Source organism: Ambystoma mexicanum, chromosome 11 (genome assembly GCF_040938575.1).
Source record: "Ambystoma mexicanum isolate Mex_15411 chromosome 11, UKY_AmexF1_1, whole genome shotgun sequence".
NCBI lineage: Eukaryota > Metazoa > Chordata > Amphibia > Caudata > Ambystomatidae > Ambystoma > Ambystoma mexicanum.
The window spans coordinates 824,852,598-824,875,077 of NC_090934.1; the positions used below are offsets into that span (position 1 = coordinate 824,852,598).

At 46.3% G+C, this 22,480-nt stretch overlaps 9 non-coding genes across 9 annotated transcripts; all 9 read right to left on the bottom strand.

Moving 5' to 3' along the window:
- Positions 1-65: 65 nt before the first annotated feature.
- TRNAW-CCA (transfer RNA tryptophan (anticodon CCA)) lies at positions 66-137 on the bottom strand. The gene has a single exon. It is a non-coding gene; the product is annotated as a tRNA-Trp (tRNA).
- Positions 138-450: 313 nt separating this feature from the next.
- Positions 451-524, bottom strand: TRNAN-GUU (transfer RNA asparagine (anticodon GUU)). Its single transcript has one exon. It is a non-coding gene; the product is annotated as a tRNA-Asn (tRNA).
- Positions 525-2,313: 1,789 nt separating this feature from the next.
- TRNAW-CCA (transfer RNA tryptophan (anticodon CCA)) lies at positions 2,314-2,385 on the bottom strand. Its single transcript has one exon. It is a non-coding gene; the product is annotated as a tRNA-Trp (tRNA).
- A 313-nt stretch (positions 2,386-2,698) lies between these two features.
- On the bottom strand, positions 2,699-2,772 carry TRNAN-GUU (transfer RNA asparagine (anticodon GUU)). Its single transcript has one exon. It is a non-coding gene; the product is annotated as a tRNA-Asn (tRNA).
- An 11,143-nt stretch (positions 2,773-13,915) lies between these two features.
- On the bottom strand, positions 13,916-13,989 carry TRNAN-GUU (transfer RNA asparagine (anticodon GUU)). Its single transcript has one exon. It is a non-coding gene; the product is annotated as a tRNA-Asn (tRNA).
- A 2,175-nt stretch (positions 13,990-16,164) lies between these two features.
- TRNAN-GUU (transfer RNA asparagine (anticodon GUU)) lies at positions 16,165-16,238 on the bottom strand. Its single transcript has one exon. It is a non-coding gene; the product is annotated as a tRNA-Asn (tRNA).
- Positions 16,239-18,028: 1,790 nt separating this feature from the next.
- On the bottom strand, positions 18,029-18,100 carry TRNAW-CCA (transfer RNA tryptophan (anticodon CCA)). The gene has a single exon. It is a non-coding gene; the product is annotated as a tRNA-Trp (tRNA).
- Positions 18,101-18,413: 313 nt separating this feature from the next.
- Positions 18,414-18,487, bottom strand: TRNAN-GUU (transfer RNA asparagine (anticodon GUU)). Its single transcript has one exon. It is a non-coding gene; the product is annotated as a tRNA-Asn (tRNA).
- Positions 18,488-20,662: 2,175 nt separating this feature from the next.
- TRNAN-GUU (transfer RNA asparagine (anticodon GUU)) lies at positions 20,663-20,736 on the bottom strand. Its single transcript has one exon. It is a non-coding gene; the product is annotated as a tRNA-Asn (tRNA).
- Positions 20,737-22,480: the final 1,744 nt, after the last annotated feature.

The following is a 22,480-nucleotide window of genomic DNA, read 5'->3' on the forward strand; positions in this document are numbered from 1 at the left end:
CAGGCAGGTTGAAATAACGAGATACTGAAGAGCAATTTTATATTTCAGAGTGGGAAAAGCAAATATGCCCCCAACGTGATTTGAACACACAACCTTCTGATCTGGAGTCAGACGCGCTACCATTGCGCCACGAGGTCCTTGTGGCAATCCACCTGGTGTGTCAGATGACAGAATAAAGGTAGGAGACGTACATGGACCTGCAGAGCCTCATTGCTTCTTTAAGTAGACTGGCTAGGATAGCTTCCTTCTGTGCATCAGTACACGCTGCAGCCAAACCCTTCCCATGAAGTCTTGATGTTTATGAATTGAATGGCAAGTTTTGAAAAACTAAAGCAAGCGAGAAGAATTGCTTGCAGTTTATTGGATTTTTTGGACGTCAGCAGACGAGACCTGCGAGAGGTAAACAGAAGTCCATAGTTGGTCACGCTGAATTTTTGAGCCAAAATGCACCGTCCCTGGGTGGGCTTGAACCACCAACCTTTCGGTTAACAGCCGAACGCGCTAACCGATTGCGCCACAGAGACTCATGCAGTTCTTACACAGGGGCCTGATTGGTGTGCTGTTTGCTTATGCTTCCCAGGCAACCTGAAAATATTTCTAAAATAGCTCTATTTCCCACAGCAAATCAGGGTATCAAGCACTTCCCTACCTCCCCTAATCCACAAACACAGGGGATTTAGTAGAGGACAGAGCTCATCAACAGTGCACCAAATGTCCTCTGTATAGGCATAACTTGCTATGAGGAGAAAGCCACAGTTGCGCACTTGTGTTAAAAGGGGACAGTAGGCTGAACCCAGAGAACACGGGAGAAACGACTCAGGTTTACTGAGTGGAACACTCTGTGTAATTGTGCCAAAAACAGCAGCATCTTTTCGGTTAACAGCCGAACGCGCTAACCAATTGAGCCACAGAGACTCACTGGCATGTGTGTTCTGCCTTTGGCCTGATTGCATTGCTATTTTTTTCTGATTGGCAGAAAACCTGAACTTTTTTCTGAAAAAGGCATGCCTCTCTTAGCACTGCAGTGCATTAGACTGCTCCCTTGCTTCCCTGAGTCCCCAAATACACAACCACCTTGGGCACAATAGAAGACACATTCCAGCAGATTTAGCAAGAGTGCACCAAGGATTCTATATGTAGGTACCTTGCTGAGAAGCAAGACCTGCAGTTGCATTCTTCTGTTAAAATAGGGCAGCAGAGTGCACCAAGAGAACTTGGGGGAAGTAGCTTATGTTAACTACTTGCCATGCTCTTTATAGACCCCTCTGTTTGACTGGGTGAATTCTAATTTCTGGGGTAGAGTAAGCAATTTTTGGATCTAGATGCTGTGCGCAACAGGAATGCTATATACTGCACTGTACTGCTACTGAAAAGTTACCAATTTTACAGGATGTTCAGGTAAGCTTTGTTTCAGAAAACAACTTGCTAGAGGCACTAAGACAGATTACTGGGACAAAGGAAGAGTGTTTGGGGATTAGCACATCTCCTATGAAAGGTACAGTCACGCCCGAGACAACTCTGAGTGTCACCTCAAATTCTAAGAAATGCAAACTAGGGACCTACGCTTTTTATTGCTAGGGGATCTTTGTGTTTCAGACAAATGTGCACGCCTCCCAGAGCCCCTTGCAATGCACTTAGGGAAAGGGGGGAAGGTGCTGTGAAGCCCTCTCGCTGACAATGTCTCTCTTGTCTATAATGTATTTATGAGAGAGAGAGAAATAGGCAATGCGAGAGTGAAAAAGTAAAATGGAAATGTGTCTACTGAGACCAGTATAAGGGGAAATCCTCACAATCCAGGACCGACAGTTGATTGGGAGGGCGCTTACAGGTTTCCGACACCAGACCGGTACCTGAACTCACAAACCCAAACTGCAAAGTGATGGGCGTTGCCACTAGACTGCCGACCGCCTTTCGGGCCTCAGCATATATCCTTTAGTCACACCTAGAGTTCCCAGGACAGTGCAGCATTCAGCGATTACACGAAAATATTGACAGCGCTAGGAGGCCATGCAAATGGCAGAGGTATGCTTTACAAAGCCCACGTAGCGTGCACAAAACAGCACATCAGTCAGGCCCACTTGAAGAGATGGTAAAGAGGAAATACTTCTGCTGCATCCAGTAAAACATAGAGATTGGCCTGCTTTAAAGGTTGACCATGTACTTCATGGGTGTCTGTCAATATGATACTTCCCTGCTGCAAAGTTTACATTCGAAACGCCAGAACAACTAGGCCCAGAGCACAAAGATGCAGTCAGGTTGAAATAACGAGATACTGAAGAGCAATTTTGTATTTCAGAGTGGGAAAAGCAAATATGACCCTGACGTGATTTGAACACGCAACCTTCTGATCTGGAGTCAGACGCGCTACCATTGCGCCACGAGGTCCTTGTGGCAGTCCATCTGGTGTGTCTGATGACAGAATAAAGGTAGGAGACGTACATGGACCTGCAGAGCCTCATTGCTTCTTTAAGTAGACTGGCTAGGATAGCTTCCTTCTGTGCATCAGTACACGCTGCAGCCAAACCCTTCCCATGAAGTCTTGATGTTTATGAATTGAATGGCAAGTTTTGAAAAATTAAAGCAAGCGAGAAGAATTGCTTGCAGTTTATTGGATTTTTTGGACGTCAGCAGACGAGACCTGCGAGAGGTAAACAGAAGTCCATAGTTGGTCACGCTGAATTTTTGAGCCAAAATGCACCGTCCCTGGGTGGGCTTGAACCACCAACCTTTCGGTTAACAGCCGAACGCGCTAACCGATTGCGCCACAGAGACTCATGCAGTGCTTACACTGGGGCCTGATTGGTGTGCTGTTTGCTTATGCTCCCCAGGCAACCTGAAAATATTTCTAAAATAGCTCTATTTCCCACAGCAAATCAGGGTATCAAGCACTTCCCTACCTCCACTAATCCACTAACACAGGGGATTTAGTAGAGGACAGAGCCCATCAACAGTGCACCAAATGTCCTCTGTGTAGGCATAACTTGCTATGAGGAGAAAGCCACAGTTGCACACTTGTGTTAAAAGGGGACAGTAGGCTGAACCCAGAGAACACGGGAGAAATGACTCAGGTTTACTGAGTGGAACACTCTGTGTCATTGTGCCAAAAACAGCAGCGTCTTTTCGGTTAACAGCCGAACGCGCTAACCAATTGCGCCACAGAGACTCACTGGCATGTGTGCTCTGCCTTTGGCCTGATTGCATTGCTATTTTTTTCTGATTGGCAGAAAACCTGAACTTTTTTCTGAAAAAGGCATGCCTCTCTTAGCACTGCAGTGCATTAGACTGCTCCCTTGCTTCCCTGAGTCCCCAAATACACAACCACCTTGGGCACAATAGAAGACACATTCCAGCAGATTTAGCAAGAGTGCACCAAGGTTTCTATATGTAGGTACCTTGCTGAGAAGCAAGACCTGCAGTTGCATTCTTCTGTTAAAAGAGGGCAGCAGAGTGCACCAAGAGAACTTGGGGGAAGTAGCTTATGTTAACTACTTGCCATGCTCTTTATAGATCCCTCTGTTTGACTGGGTGAATTCTAATTCCTGGGGTAGAGTAAGCAATTTTTGGATCTAGATGCTGTGCGCAACAGGAATGCTATATACTGCACTCTACTGCTACTGAAAAGTTACCAATTTTACAGGATGTTCAGGTAAGCTTTGTTTCAGAAAACAACTTGCTAGAGGCACTAAGACAGATTACTGGGACAAAGGAAGAGTGTTTGGGGATTAGCACATCTCCTATGAAAGGTACAGTCACGCCCGAGACAACTCTGAGTGTCACCTCAAATTCTAAGAAATGCAAACTAGGGACCTACGCTTTTTATTGCTAGGGGATCTTTGTGTTTCAGACAAATGTGCACGCCTCCCAGAGCCCCTTGCAATGCACTTAGGGAAAGGGGGGAAGGTGCTGTGAAGCCCTCTCGCTGACAATGTCTCTCTTGTCTATAATGTATCTATGAGAGATAGGAATAGGCGATGCGAGAGTGAAAAAGTAAAATGGAAATGTGTCTACTGAGACCAGTATAAGGGGAAATCCTCACAATCCAGGACCGACAGTTGATTGGGAGGGCGCTTACAGGTTTCCGACACCAGACCGGTACCTGAACTCACAAACCCAAACTGCAAAGTGATGGGCATTGCCACTAGACTGCCGACCCCCTTTCGGGGCCCCAGCATGTATCCTTTAGTCACACCTAGAGTTCCCAGGACAGTGCAGCATTCAGCGATTACACGAAAATATTGACAGCGCTAGGAGGCCATGCAAATGGCAGAGGTATGCTTTACAAAGCCCACGTAGCGTGCACAAAACAGCACATCAGTCAGGCCCACTTGAAGAGATGGTAAAGAGGAAATACTTCTGCTGCATCCAGTAAAACATAGAGATTGGCCTGCTTTAAAGGTTGACGATGGGTGTCTGTCAATATGATACTTCCCTGCTGCAAAGCTTACATTCGAAACGCCAGAACAACCAGGCCCAGAGCACAAAGATGCAGTCAGGTTGAAATAACGAGATACTGAAGAGCAATTTTATATTTCAGAGTGGGAAAAGCAAATATGACCCCGAAGTGATTTGAACACACAACCTTCTGATCTGGAGTCAGACGCCTACCATTGCGCCACGAGGTCCTTGTGGCAATCCACCTGGTGTGTCTGATGACAGAATAAAGGTAGGAGACGTACATGGACCTGCAGAGCCTCATTGCTTCTTTAAGTAGACTGGCTAGGATAGCTTCCTTCTGTGCATCAGTACACGCTGCAGCCAAACCCTTCCCATGAAGTCTTGATGTTTATGAATTGAATGGCAAGTTTTGAAAAACTGAAGCAAGCGAGAATAATTTCTTGCAGTTTATTGGATTTTTTGGACGTCAGCAGACGAGACCTGCGAGAGGTAAACAGAAGTCCATAGTTGGTCACGCTGAATTTTTGAGCCAAAACGCACCGTCCCTGGGTGGGCTTGAACCACCAACCTTTCGGTTAACAGCCGAACGCGCTAACCGATTGCCCCACAGAGACTCATGCAGTTCTTACACAGGGGCCTGATTGGTGTGCTGTTTGCTTATGCTTCCCAGGCAACCTGAAAATATTTCTAAAATAGCTCTATTTCCCACAGCAAATCAGGGTATCAAGCACTTCCCTACCTCCCCTAATCCACAAACACAGGGGATTTAGTAGAGGACAGAGCTCATCAACAGTGCACCAAATGTCCTCTGTATAGGCATAACTTGCTATGAGGAGAAAGCCACAGTTGCGCACTTGTGTTAAAAGGGGACAGTAGGCTGAACCCAGAGAACACGGGAGAAATGACTCAGGTTTACTGAGTGGAACACTCTGTGTAATTGTGCCAAAAACAGCAGCATCTTTTCGGTTAACAGCCGAACGCGCTAACCAATTGCGCCACAGAGACTCACTGGCATGTGTGTTCTGCCTTTGGCCTGATTGCATTGCTATTTTTTTCTGATTGGCAGAAAACCTGAACTTTTTTCTGAAAAAGGCATGCCTCTCGTAGCACTGCAGTGCATTAGACTGCTCCCTTGCTTCCCTGAGTCCCCAAATACACAACCACCTTGGGCACAATAGAAGACACATTCCAGCAGATTTAGCAAGAGTGCACCAAGGTTTCTATATGTAGGTACCTTGCTGAGAAGCAAGACCTGCAGTTGCATTCTTCTGTTAAAAGAGGGCAGCAGAGTGCACCAAGAGAACTTGGGGGAAGTAGCTTATGTTAACTACTTGCCATGCTCTTTATAGATCCCTCTGTTTGACTGGGTGAATTCTAATTCCTGGGGTAGAGTAAGCAATTTTTGGATCTAGATGCTGTGCGCAACAGGAATGCTATATACTGCACTCTACTGCTACTGAAAAGTTACCAATTTTACAGGATGTTCAGGTAAGCTTTGTTTCAGAAAACAACTTGCTAGAGGCACTAAGACAGATTACTGGGACAAAGGAAGAGTGTTTGGGGATTAGCACATCTCCTATGAAAGGTACAGTCACGCCCGAGACAACTCTGAGTGTCACCTCAAATTCTAAGAAATGCAAACTAGGGACCTACGCTTTTTATTGCTAGGGGATCTTTGTGTTTCAGACAAATGTGCACGCCTCCCAGAGCCCCTTGCAATGCACTTAGGGAAAGGGGGGAAGGTGCTGTGAAGCCCTCTCGCTGACAATGTCTCTCTTGTCTATAATGTATCTATGAGAGAGAGAGGAATAGGCGATGCGAGAGTGAAAAAGTAAAATGGAAATGTGTCTACTGAGACCAGTATAAGGGGAAATCCTCACAATCCAGGACCGACAGTTGATTGGGAGGGCGCTTACAGGTTTCCGACACCAGACCGGTACCTGAACTCACAAACCCAAACTGCAAAGTGATGGGCATTGCCACTAGACTGCCGACCCCCTTTCGGGGCCCCAGCATGTATCCTTTAGTCACACCTAGAGTTCCCAGGACAGTGCAGCATTCAGCGATTACACGAAAATATTGACAGCGCTAGGAGGCCATGCAAATGGCAGAGGTATGCTTTACAAAGCCCACGTAGCGTGCACAAAACAGCACATCAGTCAGGCCCACTTGAAGAGATGGTAAAGAGGAAATACTTCTGCTGCATCCAGTAAAACATAGAGATTGGCCTGCTTTAAAGGTTGACGATGGGTGTCTGTCAATATGATACTTCCCTGCTGCAAAGCTTACATTCGAAACGCCAGAACAACCAGGCCCAGAGCACAAAGATGCAGTCAGGTTGAAATAACGAGATACTGAAGAGCAATTTTATATTTCAGAGTGGGAAAAGCAAATATGACCCCGAAGTGATTTGAACACACAACCTTCTGATCTGGAGTCAGACGCCTACCATTGCGCCACGAGGTCCTTGTGGCAATCCACCTGGTGTGTCTGATGACAGAATAAAGGTAGGAGACGTACATGGACCTGCAGAGCCTCATTGCTTCTTTAAGTAGACTGGCTAGGATAGCTTCCTTCTGTGCATCAGTACACGCTGCAGCCAAACCCTTCCCATGAAGTCTTGATGTTTATGAATTGAATGGCAAGTTTTGAAAAACTGAAGCAAGCGAGAATAATTTCTTGCAGTTTATTGGATTTTTTGGACGTCAGCAGACGAGACCTGCGAGAGGTAAACAGAAGTCCATAGTTGGTCACGCTGAATTTTTGAGCCAAAACGCACCGTCCCTGGGTGGGCTTGAACCACCAACCTTTCGGTTAACAGCCGAACGCGCTAACCGATTGCCCCACAGAGACTCATGCAGTTCTTACACAGGGGCCTGATTGGTGTGCTGTTTGCTTATGCTTCCCAGGCAACCTGAAAATATTTCTAAAATAGCTCTATTTCCCACAGCAAATCAGGGTATCAAGCACTTCCCTACCTCCCCTAATCCACAAACACAGGGGATTTAGTAGAGGACAGAGCTCATCAACAGTGCACCAAATGTCCTCTGTATAGGCATAACTTGCTATGAGGAGAAAGCCACAGTTGCGCACTTGTGTTAAAAGGGGACAGTAGGCTGAACCCAGAGAACACGGGAGAAATGACTCAGGTTTACTGAGTGGAACACTCTGTGTAATTGTGCCAAAAACAGCAGCATCTTTTCGGTTAACAGCCGAACGCGCTAACCAATTGCGCCACAGAGACTCACTGGCATGTGTGTTCTGCCTTTGGCCTGATTGCATTGCTATTTTTTTCTGATTGGCAGAAAACCTGAACTTTTTTCTGAAAAAGGCATGCCTCTCGTAGCACTGCAGTGCATTAGACTGCTCCCTTGCTTCCCTGAGTCCCCAAATACACAACCACCTTGGGCACAATAGAAGACACATTCCAGCAGATTTAGCAAGAGTGCACCAAGGTTTCTATATGTAGGTACCTTGCTGAGAAGCAAGACCTGCAGTTGCATTCTTCTGTTAAAAGAGGGCAGCAGAGTGCACCAAGAGAACTTGGGGGAAGTAGCTTATGTTAACTACTTGCCATGCTCTTTATAGATCCCTCTGTTTGACTGGGTGAATTCTAATTCCTGGGGTAGAGTAAGCAATTTTTGGATCTAGATGCTGTGCGCAACAGGAATGCTATATACTGCACTCTACTGCTACTGAAAAGTTACCAATTTTACAGGATGTTCAGGTAAGCTTTGTTTCAGAAAACAACTTGCTAGAGGCACTAAGACAGATTACTGGGACAAAGGAAGAGTGTTTGGGGATTAGCACATCTCCTATGAAAGGTACAGTCACGCCCGAGACAACTCTGAGTGTCACCTCAAATTCTAAGAAATGCAAACTAGGGACCTACGCTTTTTATTGCTAGGGGATCTTTGTGTTTCAGACAAATGTGCACGCCTCCCAGAGCCCCTTGCAATGCACTTAGGGAAAGGGGGGAAGGTGCTGTGAAGCCCTCTCGCTGACAATGTCTCTCTTGTCTATAATGTATCTATGAGAGAGAGAGGAATAGGCGATGCGAGAGTGAAAAAGTAAAATGGAAATGTGTCTACTGAGACCAGTATAAGGGGAAATCCTCACAATCCAGGACCGACAGTTGATTGGGAGGGCGCTTACAGGTTTCCGACACCAGACCGGTACCTGAACTCACAAACCCAAACTGCAAAGTGATGGGCATTGCCACTAGACTGCCGACCCCCTTTCGGGGCCCCAGCATGTATCCTTTAGTCACACCTAGAGTTCCCAGGACAGTGCAGCATTCAGCGATTACACGAAAATATTGACAGCGCTAGGAGGCCATGCAAATGGCAGAGGTATGCTTTACAAAGCCCACGTAGCGTGCACAAAACAGCACATCAGTCAGGCCCACTTGAAGAGATGGTAAAGAGGAAATACTTCTGCTGCATCCAGTAAAACATAGAGATTGGCCTGCTTTAAAGGTTGACGATGGGTGTCTGTCAATATGATACTTCCCTGCTGCAAAGCTTACATTCGAAACGCCAGAACAACCAGGCCCAGAGCACAAAGATGCAGTCAGGTTGAAATAACGAGATACTGAAGAGCAATTTTATATTTCAGAGTGGGAAAAGCAAATATGACCCCGAAGTGATTTGAACACACAACCTTCTGATCTGGAGTCAGACGCCTACCATTGCGCCACGAGGTCCTTGTGGCAATCCACCTGGTGTGTCTGATGACAGAATAAAGGTAGGAGACGTACATGGACCTGCAGAGCCTCATTGCTTCTTTAAGTAGACTGGCTAGGATAGCTTCCTTCTGTGCATCAGTACACGCTGCAGCCAAACCCTTCCCATGAAGTCTTGATGTTTATGAATTGAATGGCAAGTTTTGAAAAACTGAAGCAAGCGAGAATAATTTCTTGCAGTTTATTGGATTTTTTGGACGTCAGCAGACGAGACCTGCGAGAGGTAAACAGAAGTCCATAGTTGGTCACGCTGAATTTTTGAGCCAAAACGCACCGTCCCTGGGTGGGCTTGAACCACCAACCTTTCGGTTAACAGCCGAACGCGCTAACCGATTGCCCCACAGAGACTCATGCAGTTCTTACACAGGGGCCTGATTGGTGTGCTGTTTGCTTATGCTTCCCAGGCAACCTGAAAATATTTCTAAAATAGCTCTATTTCCCACAGCAAATCAGGGTATCAAGCACTTCCCTACCTCCCCTAATCCACAAACACAGGGGATTTAGTAGAGGACAGAGCTCATCAACAGTGCACCAAATGTCCTCTGTATAGGCATAACTTGCTATGAGGAGAAAGCCACAGTTGCGCACTTGTGTTAAAAGGGGACAGTAGGCTGAACCCAGAGAACACGGGAGAAATGACTCAGGTTTACTGAGTGGAACACTCTGTGTAATTGTGCCAAAAACAGCAGCATCTTTTCGGTTAACAGCCGAACGCGCTAACCAATTGCGCCACAGAGACTCACTGGCATGTGTGTTCTGCCTTTGGCCTGATTGCATTGCTATTTTTTTCTGATTGGCAGAAAACCTGAACTTTTTTCTGAAAAAGGCATGCCTCTCGTAGCACTGCAGTGCATTAGACTGCTCCCTTGCTTCCCTGAGTCCCCAAATACACAACCACCTTGGGCACAATAGAAGACACATTCCAGCAGATTTAGCAAGAGTGCACCAAGGTTTCTATATGTAGGTACCTTGCTGAGAAGCAAGACCTGCAGTTGCATTCTTCTGTTAAAAGAGGGCAGCAGAGTGCACCAAGAGAACTTGGGGGAAGTAGCTTATGTTAACTACTTGCCATGCTCTTTATAGATCCCTCTGTTTGACTGGGTGAATTCTAATTCCTGGGGTAGAGTAAGCAATTTTTGGATCTAGATGCTGTGCGCAACAGGAATGCTATATACTGCACTCTACTGCTACTGAAAAGTTACCAATTTTACAGGATGTTCAGGTAAGCTTTGTTTCAGAAAACAACTTGCTAGAGGCACTAAGACAGATTACTGGGACAAAGGAAGAGTGTTTGGGGATTAGCACATCTCCTATGAAAGGTACAGTCACGCCCGAGACAACTCTGAGTGTCACCTCAAATTCTAAGAAATGCAAACTAGGGACCTACGCTTTTTATTGCTAGGGGATCTTTGTGTTTCAGACAAATGTGCACGCCTCCCAGAGCCCCTTGCAATGCACTTAGGGAAAGGGGGGAAGGTGCTGTGAAGCCCTCTCGCTGACAATGTCTCTCTTGTCTATAATGTATCTATGAGAGAGAGAGGAATAGGCGATGCGAGAGTGAAAAAGTAAAATGGAAATGTGTCTACTGAGACCAGTATAAGGGGAAATCCTCACAATCCAGGACCGACAGTTGATTGGGAGGGCGCTTACAGGTTTCCGACACCAGACCGGTACCTGAACTCACAAACCCAAACTGCAAAGTGATGGGCATTGCCACTAGACTGCCGACCCCCTTTCGGGGCCCCAGCATGTATCCTTTAGTCACACCTAGAGTTCCCAGGACAGTGCAGCATTCAGCGATTACACGAAAATATTGACAGCGCTAGGAGGCCATGCAAATGGCAGAGGTATGCTTTACAAAGCCCACGTAGCGTGCACAAAACAGCACATCAGTCAGGCCCACTTGAAGAGATGGTAAAGAGGAAATACTTCTGCTGCATCCAGTAAAACATAGAGATTGGCCTGCTTTAAAGGTTGACGATGGGTGTCTGTCAATATGATACTTCCCTGCTGCAAAGCTTACATTCGAAACGCCAGAACAACCAGGCCCAGAGCACAAAGATGCAGTCAGGTTGAAATAACGAGATACTGAAGAGCAATTTTATATTTCAGAGTGGGAAAAGCAAATATGACCCCGAAGTGATTTGAACACACAACCTTCTGATCTGGAGTCAGACGCCTACCATTGCGCCACGAGGTCCTTGTGGCAATCCACCTGGTGTGTCTGATGACAGAATAAAGGTAGGAGACGTACATGGACCTGCAGAGCCTCATTGCTTCTTTAAGTAGACTGGCTAGGATAGCTTCCTTCTGTGCATCAGTACACGCTGCAGCCAAACCCTTCCCATGAAGTCTTGATGTTTATGAATTGAATGGCAAGTTTTGAAAAACTGAAGCAAGCGAGAATAATTTCTTGCAGTTTATTGGATTTTTTGGACGTCAGCAGACGAGACCTGCGAGAGGTAAACAGAAGTCCATAGTTGGTCACGCTGAATTTTTGAGCCAAAACGCACCGTCCCTGGGTGGGCTTGAACCACCAACCTTGAACCACCAACCTTTCGGTTAACAGCCGAACGCGCTAACCGATTGCGCCACAAAGACTCATGCAGTTCTTACACAGGGGCCTGATTGGTGTGCTGTTTGCTTATGCTTCCCAGGCAACCTGAAAATATTTCTAAAATAGCTCTATTTCCCACAGCAAATCAGGGTATCAAGCACTTCCCTACCTCCCCTAATCCACAAACACAGGGGATTTAGTAGAGGACAGAGCCCATCAACAGTGCACCAAATGCCCTCTGTGTAGGCATAACTTGCTATGAGGAGAAAGCCACAGTTGCGCACTTGTGTTAAAAGGGGACAGTAGGCTGAACCCAGAGAACACGGGAGAAATGACTCAGGTTTACTGAGTGGAACACTCTGTGTCTTTGTGCCAAAAACAGCAGCGTCTTTTCGGTTAACAGCCGAACGCGCTAACCAATTGCGCCACAGAGACTCACTGGCATGTGTGTTCTGCCTTTGGCCTGATTGCATTGCTATTTTTTTCTGATTGGCAGAAAACCTGAACTTTTTTCTGAAAAAGGCATGCCTCTCTTAGCACTGCAGTGCATTAGACTGCTCCCTTGCTTCCCTGAGTCCCCAAATACACAACCACCTTGGGCACAATAGAAGACACATTCCAGCAGATTTAGCAAGAGTGCACCAAGGATTCTATATGTAGGTACCTTGCTGAGAAGCAAGACCTGCAGTTGCATTCTTCTGTTAAAAGAGGGCAGCAGAGTGCACCAAGAGAACTTGGGGGAAGTAGCTTATGTTAACTACTTGCCATGCTCTTTATAGATCCCTCTGTTTGACTGGGTGAATTCTAATTTCTGGGGTAGAGTAAGCAATTATTGGATCTAGATGCTGTGCGCAACAGGAATGCTATATACTGCACTGTACTGCTACTGAAAAGTTACCAATTTTACAGGATGTTCAGGTAAGCTTTGTTTCAGAAAACAACTTGCTAGAGGCACTAAGACAGATTACTGGGACAAAGGAAGAGGGTTTGGGGATTAGCACATCTCCTATGAAAGGTACAGTCACGCCCGAGACAACTCTGAGTGTCACCTCAAATTCTAAGAAATGCAAACTAGGGTCCTACGCCTTTTATTGCCAGTGGATCTTTGTGTTTCAGACAAATGTGCACGCCTCCCAGAGCCCCTTGCAATGCACTTAGGGAAAGGGGGGAAGGTGCTGTGAAGCCCTCTCGCTGACAATGTCTCTCTTGTCTATAATGTAACTATGAGAGAGAGAGAAATAGGCAATGCGAGAGTGAAAAAGTAAAATGGAAATGTGTCTACTGAGACCAGTATAAGGGGAAATCCTCACAATCCAGGACCGACAGTTGATTGGGAGGGCGCTTACAGGTTTCCGACACCAGACCGGTACCTGAACTCACAAACCCAAACTGCAAAGTGATACCCATTGCCACTAGACTGCCGACCCCCTTTCGGGGCCCCAAAATATATCCTTTAGTCACACCTAGAGTCCCCAGGACAGTGCAGCATTCAGCGATTACACGAAAATATTGACAGCGCTAGGAGGCCATGCAAATGGCAGAGGTATGCTTTACAAAGCCCACGTAGCGTGCACAAAACAGCACATCAGTCAGGCCCACTTGAAGAGATGGTAAAGAGGAAATACTTCTGCTGCATCCAGTAAAACATAGAGATTGGCCTGCTTTAAAGGTTGACCATGTCCTTCATGGGGGTCTGTCAATATGATACTTCCCTGCTGCAAAGTTTACATTCGATACGCCAGAACAACTGGGCCCAGAGCGCAAAGATGCAGTCAGGTTGAAATAACGAGATACTGAAGAGCAATTTTATATTTCAGAGCGGGAAAAGCAAATATGTCCCCGACGTGATTTGAACACGAAACCTTCTGATCTTGAGTCAGACACGCTACCATTGCGCCACGAGGTCCTTGTGGCAATCCACCTGGTGTGTCTGATGACAGAATAAAGGTAGGAGACGTACATGCACCTGCAGAGCCTCATTGCTTCTTTAAGTAGACTGGCTAGGATAGCTTCCTTCTCTGCTTCAGTACACGCTGCAGCCAAACCCTTCCCATGAAGTCTTGATGTTTATGAATTGAATGGCAAGTTTTGAAAAACTAAAGCAAGCGAGAAGAATTGCTTGCAGTTTATTGGATTTTTTGGACGTCAGCAGACGAGACCTGCGAGAGGTAAACAGAAGTTCATAGTTGGTCATGCTGAATTTTTGAGCCAAAATGCATCGTCCCTGGGTGGGCTTGAACCACCAACCTTTCGGTTAACAGCCGAACGCGCTAACCGATTGCGCCACAGAGACTCATGCAGTTCTTACACTGGGGCCTGATTGGTGTGCTGTTTGCTTATGCTTCCCAGGCAACCTGAAAATATTTCTAAAATAGCTCTATTTCCCACAGCAAATCAGGGTATCAAGCACTTCCCTACCTCCCCTAATCCACAAACACAGGGGATTTAGTAGAGGACAGAGCCCATCAACAGTGCACCAAATGCCCTCTGTGTAGGCATAACTTGCTATGAGGAGAAAGCCACAGTTGCGCACTTGTGTTAAAAGGGGACAGTAGGCTGAACCCAGAGAACACGGGAGAAATGACTCAGGTTTACTGAGTGGAACACTCTGTGTCTTTGTGCCAAAAACAGCAGCGTCTTTTCGGTTAACAGCCGAACGCGCTAACCAATTGCGCCACAGAGACTCACTGGCATGTGTGTTCTGCCTTTGGCCTGATTGCATTGCTATTTTTTTCTGATTGGCAGAAAACCTGAACTTTTTTCTGAAAAAGGCATGCCTCTCTTAGCACTGCAGTGCATTAGACTGCTCCCTTGCTTCCCTGAGTCCCCAAATACACAACCACCTTGGGCACAATAGAAGACACATTCCAGCAGATTTAGCAAGAGTGCACCAAGGATTCTATATGTAGGTACCTTGCTGAGAAGCAAGACCTGCAGTTGCATTCTTCTGTTAAAAGAGGGCAGCAGAGTGCACCAAGAGAACTTGGGGGAAGTAGCTTATGTTAACTACTTGCCATGCTCTTTATAGATCCCTCTGTTTGACTGGGTGAATTCTAATTTCTGGGGTAGAGTAAGCAATTTTTGGATTTAGATGCTGTGCGCAACAGGAATGCTATATACTGCACTGTACTGCTACTGAAAAGTTACCAATTTTACAGGATGTTCAGGTAAGCTTTGTTTCAGAAAACAACTTGCTAGAGGCACTAAGACAGATTACTGGGACAAAGGAAGAGGGTTTGGGGATTAGCACATCTCCTATGAAAGGTACAGTCACGCCCGAGACAACTCTGAGTGTCACCTCAAATTCTAAGAAATGCAAACTAGGGTCCTACGCCTTTTATTGCCAGTGGATCTTTGTGTTTCAGACAAATGTGCACGCCTCCCAGAGCCCCTTGCAATGCACTTAGGGAAAGGGGGGAAGGTGCTGTGAAGCCCTCTCGCTGACAATGTCTCTCTTGTCTATAATGTAACTATGAGAGAGAGAGAAATAGGCAATGCGAGAGTGAAAAAGTAAAATGGAAATGTGTCTACTGAGACCAGTATAAGGGGAAATCCTCACAATCCAGGACCGACAGTTGATTGGGAGGGCGCTTACAGGTTTCCGACACCAGACCGGTACCTGAACTCACAAACCCAAACTTCAAAGTGATACCCATTGCCACTAGACTGCCGACCCCCTTTCGGGGCCCCAAAATATATCCTTTAGTCACACCTAGAGTCCCCAGGACAGTGCAGCATTCAGCGATTACACGAAAATATTGACAGCGCTAGGAGGCCATGCAAATGGCAGAGGTATGCTTTACAAAGCCCACGTAGCGTGCACAAAACAGCACATCAGTCAGGCCCACTTGAAGAGATGGTAAAGAGGAAATACTTCTGCTGCATCCAGTAAAACATAGAGATTGGCCTGCTTTAAAGGTTGACCATGTCCTTCATGGGGGTCTGTCAATATGATACTTCCCTGCTGCAAAGTTTACATTCGATACGCCAGAACAACTGGGCCCAGAGCGCAAAGATGCAGTCAGGTTGAAATAACGAGATACTGAAGAGCAATTTTATATTTCAGAGTGGGAAAAGCAAATATGCCCCCGACGTGATTTGAACACGAAACCTTCTGATCTTGAGTCAGACACGCTACCATTGCGCCACGAGGTCCTTGTGGCAATCCACCTGGTGTGTCTGATGACAGAATAAAGGTAGGAGACGTACATGCACCTGCAGAGCCTCATTGCTTCTTTAAGTAGACTGGCTAGGATAGCTTCCTTCTCTGCTTCAGTACACGCTGCAGCCAAACCCTTCCCATGAAGTCTTGATGTTTATGAATTGAATGGCAAGTTTTGAAAAACTAAAGCAAGCGAGAAGAATTGCTTGCAGTTTATTGGATTTTTTGGACGTCAGCAGACGAGACCTGCGAGAGGTAAACAGAAGTTCATAGTTGGTCATGCTGAATTTTTGAGCCAAAATGCATCGTCCCTGGGTGGGCTTGAACCACCAACCTTTCGGTTAACAGCCGAACGCGCTAACCGATTGCGCCACAGAGACTCATGCAGTTCTTACACTGGGGCCTGATTGGTGTGCTGTTTGCTTATGCTTCCCAGGCAACCTGAAAATATTTCTAAAATAGCTCTATTTCCCACAGCAAATCAGGGTATCAAGCACTTCCCTACCTCCCCTAATCCACAAACACAGGGGATTTAGTAGAGGACAGAGCCCATCAACAGTGCACCAAATGCCCTCTGTGTAGGCATAACTTGCTATGAGGAGAAAGCCACAGTTGCGCACTTGTGTTAAAAGGGGACAGTAGGCTGAACCCAGAGAACACGGGAGAAATGACTCAGGTTTACTGAGTGGAACACTCTGTGTCTTTGTGCCAAAAACAGCAGCGTCTTTTCGGTTAACAGCCGAACGCGCTAACCAATTGCGCCACAGAGACTCACTGGCATGTGTGTTCTGCCTTTGGCCTGATTGCATTGCTATTTTTTTCTGATTGGCAGAAAACCTGAACTTTTTTCTGAAAAAGGCATGCCTCTCTTAGCACTGCAGTGCATTAGACTGCTCCCTTGCTTCCCTGAGTCCCCAAATACACAACCACCTTGGGCACAATAGAAGACACATTCCAGCAGATTTAGCAAGAGTGCACCAAGGATTCTATATGTAGGTACCTTGCTGAGAAGCAAGACCTGCAGTTGCATTCTTCTGTTAAAAGAGGGCAGCAGAGTGCACCAAGAGAACTTGGGGGAAGTAGCTTATGTTAACTACTTGCCATGCTCTTTATAGATCCCTCTGTTTGACTGGGTGAATTCTAATTTCTGGGGTAGAGTAAGCAATTTTTGGATCTAGATGCTGTGCGCAACAGGAATGCTATATACTGCACTGTACTGCTACTGAAAAGTTACCAATTTTACAGGATGTTCAGGTAAGCTTTGTTTCAGAAAACAACTTGCTAGAGGCCCTAGGACAGATTACTGGGACAAAGGAAGAGGGTTTGGGGATTAGCACATCTCCTATGAAAGGTACAGTCACGCCCGAGACAACTCTGAGTGCCTCCTCAAATTCTAAGAAATGCGAACTGGGGTCCTACGCCTTTTATTGCCAGTGGATCTTTGTGTTTCAGACAAATGTGCACGCCTCCCAGAGCCCCTTGCAATGCACTTAGGGAAATGGGGGAAGGTGCTGTGCAACCCTCTCGCTGACAATGTCTCTCTTGTCTATAATGTATCTATGAGAGAGAGAGAAATAGGCAATGCGAGAGTGAAAAAGTAAAATGGAAATGTGTCTACTGAGACCAGTATAAGGGGAAATCCTCACAATCCAGGACCGACAGTTGATTGGGAGGGCGCTTACAGGTTTCCGACACCAGACCGGTACCTGAACTCACAAACCCAAACTGCAAAGTGATGGGCATTGCCACTAGACTGCCGACCCCCTTTCGGGGCCCCAGCATATATCCTTTAGTCACACCTAGAGTTCCCAGGACAGTGCTGCATTCAGCGATTACACGAAAATATTGACAGCGCTAGGAGGCCATGCAAATGGCAGAGGTATGCTTTACAAAGCCCACGTAGCGTGCACAAAACAGCACATCAGTCAGGCCCACTTGAAGAGATGGTAAAGAGGAAATACTTCTGCTGCATCCAGTAAAACATAGAGATTGGCCTGCTTTAAAGGTTGACCATGTCCTTCATGGGTGTCTGTCAATATGATACTTCCCTGCTGCAAAGCTTACATTCGAAACGCCAGAACAACTAGGCCCAGAGCACAAAGATGCAGTCAGGTTGAAATAACGAGATACTGAAGAGCAATTTTATATTTCAGAGTGGGAAAAGCAAATATGACCCCGACGTGATTTGAACACGCAACCGTCTGATCTGGAGTCAGACGCGCTACCATTGCGCCACGAGGTCCTTTCGGCAGTCCACCTGGTGTGTCTGATGACAGAATAAAGGTAGGAGACGTACATGCACCTGCAAAGCCTCATTGCTTCTTTAAGTAGACTGGCTAGGATAGCTTCCTTCTGTGCATCAGTACACGCTGCAGCCAAACCCTTCCCATGAAGTCTTGATGTTTATGAATTGAATGGCAAGTTTTGAAAAACTAAAGCAAGCGAGAAGAATTGCTTGCAGTTTATTGGATTTTTTGGACGTCAGTAGACGAGACCTGCGAGAGGTAAACAGAAGTTCATAGTTGGTCATGCTGAATTTTTGAGCCAAAATGCATCGTCCCTGGGTGGGCTTGAACCACCAACCTTTCGATTAACAGCCGAACGCGCTAACCGACTGCGCCACAGAGACTCATGCAGTGCTTTCACTGGGGCCTGGTTGGTGTGCTGTTTGCTTATGCTTCCCAGGCAACCTGAAAATATTTCTAAAATAGCTCTATTTCCCACAGCAAATCAGGGTATCAAGCACTTCCCTACCTCCCCTAATCCACAAACACAGGGGATTTAGTAGAGGACAGAGCCCATCAACAGTGCACCAAATTTCCTCTGTGTAGGCATAACTTGCTATGAGGAGAAAGCCACAGTTGCGCACTTGTGTTAAAAGGGGACAGTAGGCTGAACCCAGAGAACACGGGAGAAATGACTCAGGATTACTAAGTGGAACACTCTGTGTCTTTGTGCCAAAAACAGCAGCGTCTTTTCGGTTAACAGCCGAACGCGCTAACCAATTGCGCCACAGAGACTCACTGACATGTGTTTTCTGCCTTTATCCTGATTGCATTGTTATTTTTTTCTGATTGGCAGAAAACCTGAACTTTTTTCTGAAAAAGGAATGCCTTTCTTAGCACTGCAGTGCATTAGACTGCTCCCTTGCTTCCCTGAGTCCCCAAATGCACAACCACCTTGGGCACAATAGAAGACACATTCCAGCAGATTTAGCAAGAGTGCACCAAGGTTTCTATATGTAGGTACCTTGCTGAGAAGCAAGACCTGCAGTTGCATTCTTCTGTTAAAAGAGGGCAGCAGAGTGCACCAAGAGAACTTGGGGGAAGTAGCTTATGTTAACTACTTGCCATGCTCTTTATAGATCCCTCTGTTTGACTGGGTGAATTCTAATTTCTGGGGTAGAATAAGCAATTTTTGGATCTAGATGCTGTGCGCAACAGGAATGCTATATACTGCACTGTACTGCTACTGAAAAGTTACCAATTTTACAGGATGTTCAGGTAAGATTTGTTTCAGAAAACAACTTGCTAGAGGCCCTAGGACAGATTACTGGGACAAAGGAAGAGGGTTTGGGGATTAGCACATCTCCTATGTAAGGTACAGTCACGCCCGAGACAACTCTGAGTGCCACCTCAAATTCTAAGAAATGCGAACTAGGGTCCTACGCTTTTTATTGCCAGTGGATCTTTGTGTTTCAGACAAATGTGCACGCCTCCCAGAGCCCCTTGCAATGCACTTAGGGAAATGGGGGAAGGTGCTGTGAAGCCCTCTCGCTGACAATGGCTCTCTTGTCTATAATGTACCTATGAGAGAGAGAGAAATAGGCAATGCGAGAGTGAAAAAGTAAAATGGAAATGTGTCTACTGAGACCAGTATAAGGGGAAATCCTCACAATCCAGGACCGACAGTTGATTGGGAGGGCGCTTACAGGTTTCCGACACCAGACTGGTACCTGAACTCACAAACCCAAACTACAAAGTGATGGGCATTGCCACTAGACTGCCAACCCCCTTTCGGGGCCCCAGCATATATCCTTTAGTCACACCTAGAGTTCCCAGGACAGTGCAGCATTCAGCGATTACACGAAAATATTGACAGCGCTAGGAGGCCATGCAAATGGCAGAGGTATGCTTTACAAAGCCCACGTAGCGTGCACAAAACAGCACATCAGTCAGGACCACTTGAAGAGATGGTAAAGAAGAAATACTTCTGCTGCATCCAGTAAAACATAGAGATTGGCCTGCTTTAAAGGTTGACCATGTCCTTCATGGGTGTCTGTCAATATGATACTTCCCTGCTGCAAAGCTTACATTCGAAACGCCAGAACAACTAGGCCCAGAGCACAAAGATGCAGTCAGGTTGAAATACCGAGATACTGAAGAGCAATTTTGTATTTCAGAGTGGGAAAAGCAAATATGCCCCCGACGTGATTTGAACACGAAACCTTCTGATCTTGAGTCAGACACGCTACCATTGCGCCACGAGGTCCTTGTGGCAATCCACCTGGTGTGTCTGATGACAGAATAAAGGTAGGAGACGTACATGCACCTGCAGAGCCTCATTGCTTCTTTAAGTAGACTGGCTAGGATAGCTTCCTTCTCTGCTTCAGTACACGCTGCAGCCAAACCCTTCCCATGATGTCTTGATGTTTATGAATTGAATGGCAAGTTTTGAAAAACTAAAGCAAGCGAGAAGAATTGCTTGCAGTTTATTGGATTTTTTGGACGTCAGCAGACGAGACCTGCGAGAGGTAAACAGAAGTTCATAGTTGGTCATGCTGAATTTTTGAGCCAAAATGCATCGTCCCTGGGTGGGCTTGAACCACCAACCTTTCGGTTAACAGCCGAACGCGCTAACCGATTGCGCCACAGAGACTCATGCAGTTCTTACACTGGGGCCTGATTGGTGTGCTGTTTGCTTATGCTTCCCAGGCAACCTGAAAATATTTCTAAAATAGCTCTATTTCCCACAGCAAATCAGGGTATCAAGCACTTCCCTACCTCCCCTAATCCACAAACACAGGGGATTTAGTAGAGGACAGAGCCCATCAACAGTGCACCAAATGCCCTCTGTGTAGGCATAACTTGCTATGAGGAGAAAGCCACAGTTGCGCACTTGTGTTAAAAGGGGACAGTAGGCTGAACCCAGAGAACACGGGAGAAATGACTCAGGTTTACTGAGTGGAACACTCTGTGTCTTTGTGCCAAAAACAGCAGCGTCTTTTCGGTTAACAGCCGAACGCGCTAACCAATTGCGCCACAGAGACTCACTGGCATGTGTGTTCTGCCTTTGGCCTGATTGCATTGCTATTTTTTTCTGATTGGCAGAAAACCTGAACTTTTTTCTGAAAAAGGCATGCCTCTCTTAGCACTGCAGTGCATTAGACTGCTCCCTTGCTTCCCTGAGTCCCCAAATACACAACCACCTTGGGCACAATAGAAGACACATTCCAGCAGATTTAGCAAGAGTGCACCAAGGATTCTATATGTAGGTACCTTGCTGAGAAGCAAGACCTGCAGTTGCATTCTTCTGTTAAAAGAGGGCAGCAGAGTGCACCAAGAGAACTTGGGGGAAGTAGCTTATGTTAACTACTTGCCATGCTCTTTATAGATCCCTCTGTTTGACTGGGTGAATTCTAATTTCTGGGGTAGAGTAAGCAATTTTTGGATCTAGATGCTGTGCGCAACAGGAATGCTATATACTGCACTGTACTGCTACTGAAAAGTTACCAATTTTACAGGATGTTCAGGTAAGCTTTGTTTCAGAAAACAACTTGCTAGAGGCACTAAGACAGATTACTGGGACAAAGGAAGAGGGTTTGGGGATTAGCACATCTCCTATGAAAGGTACAGTCACGCCCGAGACAACTCTGAGTGTCACCTCAAATTCTAAGAAATGCAAACTAGGGTCCTACGCCTTTTATTGCCAGTGGATCTTTGTGTTTCAGACAAATGTGCACGCCTCCCAGAGCCCCTTGCAATGCACTTAGGGAAAGGGGGGAAGGTGCTGTGAAGCCCTCTCGCTGACAATGTCTCTCTTGTCTATAATGTAACTATGAGAGAGAGAGAAATAGGCAATGCGAGAGTGAAAAAGTAAAATGGAAATGTGTCTACTGAGACCAGTATAAGGGGAAATCCTCACAATCCAGGACCGACAGTTGATTGGGAGGGCGCTTACAGGTTTCCGACACCAGACCGGTACCTGAACTCACAAACCCAAACTGCAAAGTGATACCCATTGCCACTAGACTGCCGACCCCCTTTCGGGGCCCCAAAATATATCCTTTAGTCACACCTAGAGTCCCCAGGACAGTGCAGCATTCAGCGATTACACGAAAATATTGACAGCGCTAGGAGGCCATGCAAATGGCAGAGGTATGCTTTACAAAGCCCACGTAGCGTGCACAAAACAGCACATCAGTCAGGCCCACTTGAAGAGATGGTAAAGAGGAAATACTTCTGCTGCATCCAGTAAAACATAGAGATTGGCCTGCTTTAAAGGTTGACCATGTCCTTCATGGGGGTCTGTCAATATGATACTTCCCTGCTGCAAAGTTTACATTCGATACGCCAGAACAACTGGGCCCAGAGCGCAAAGATGCAGTCAGGTTGAAATAACG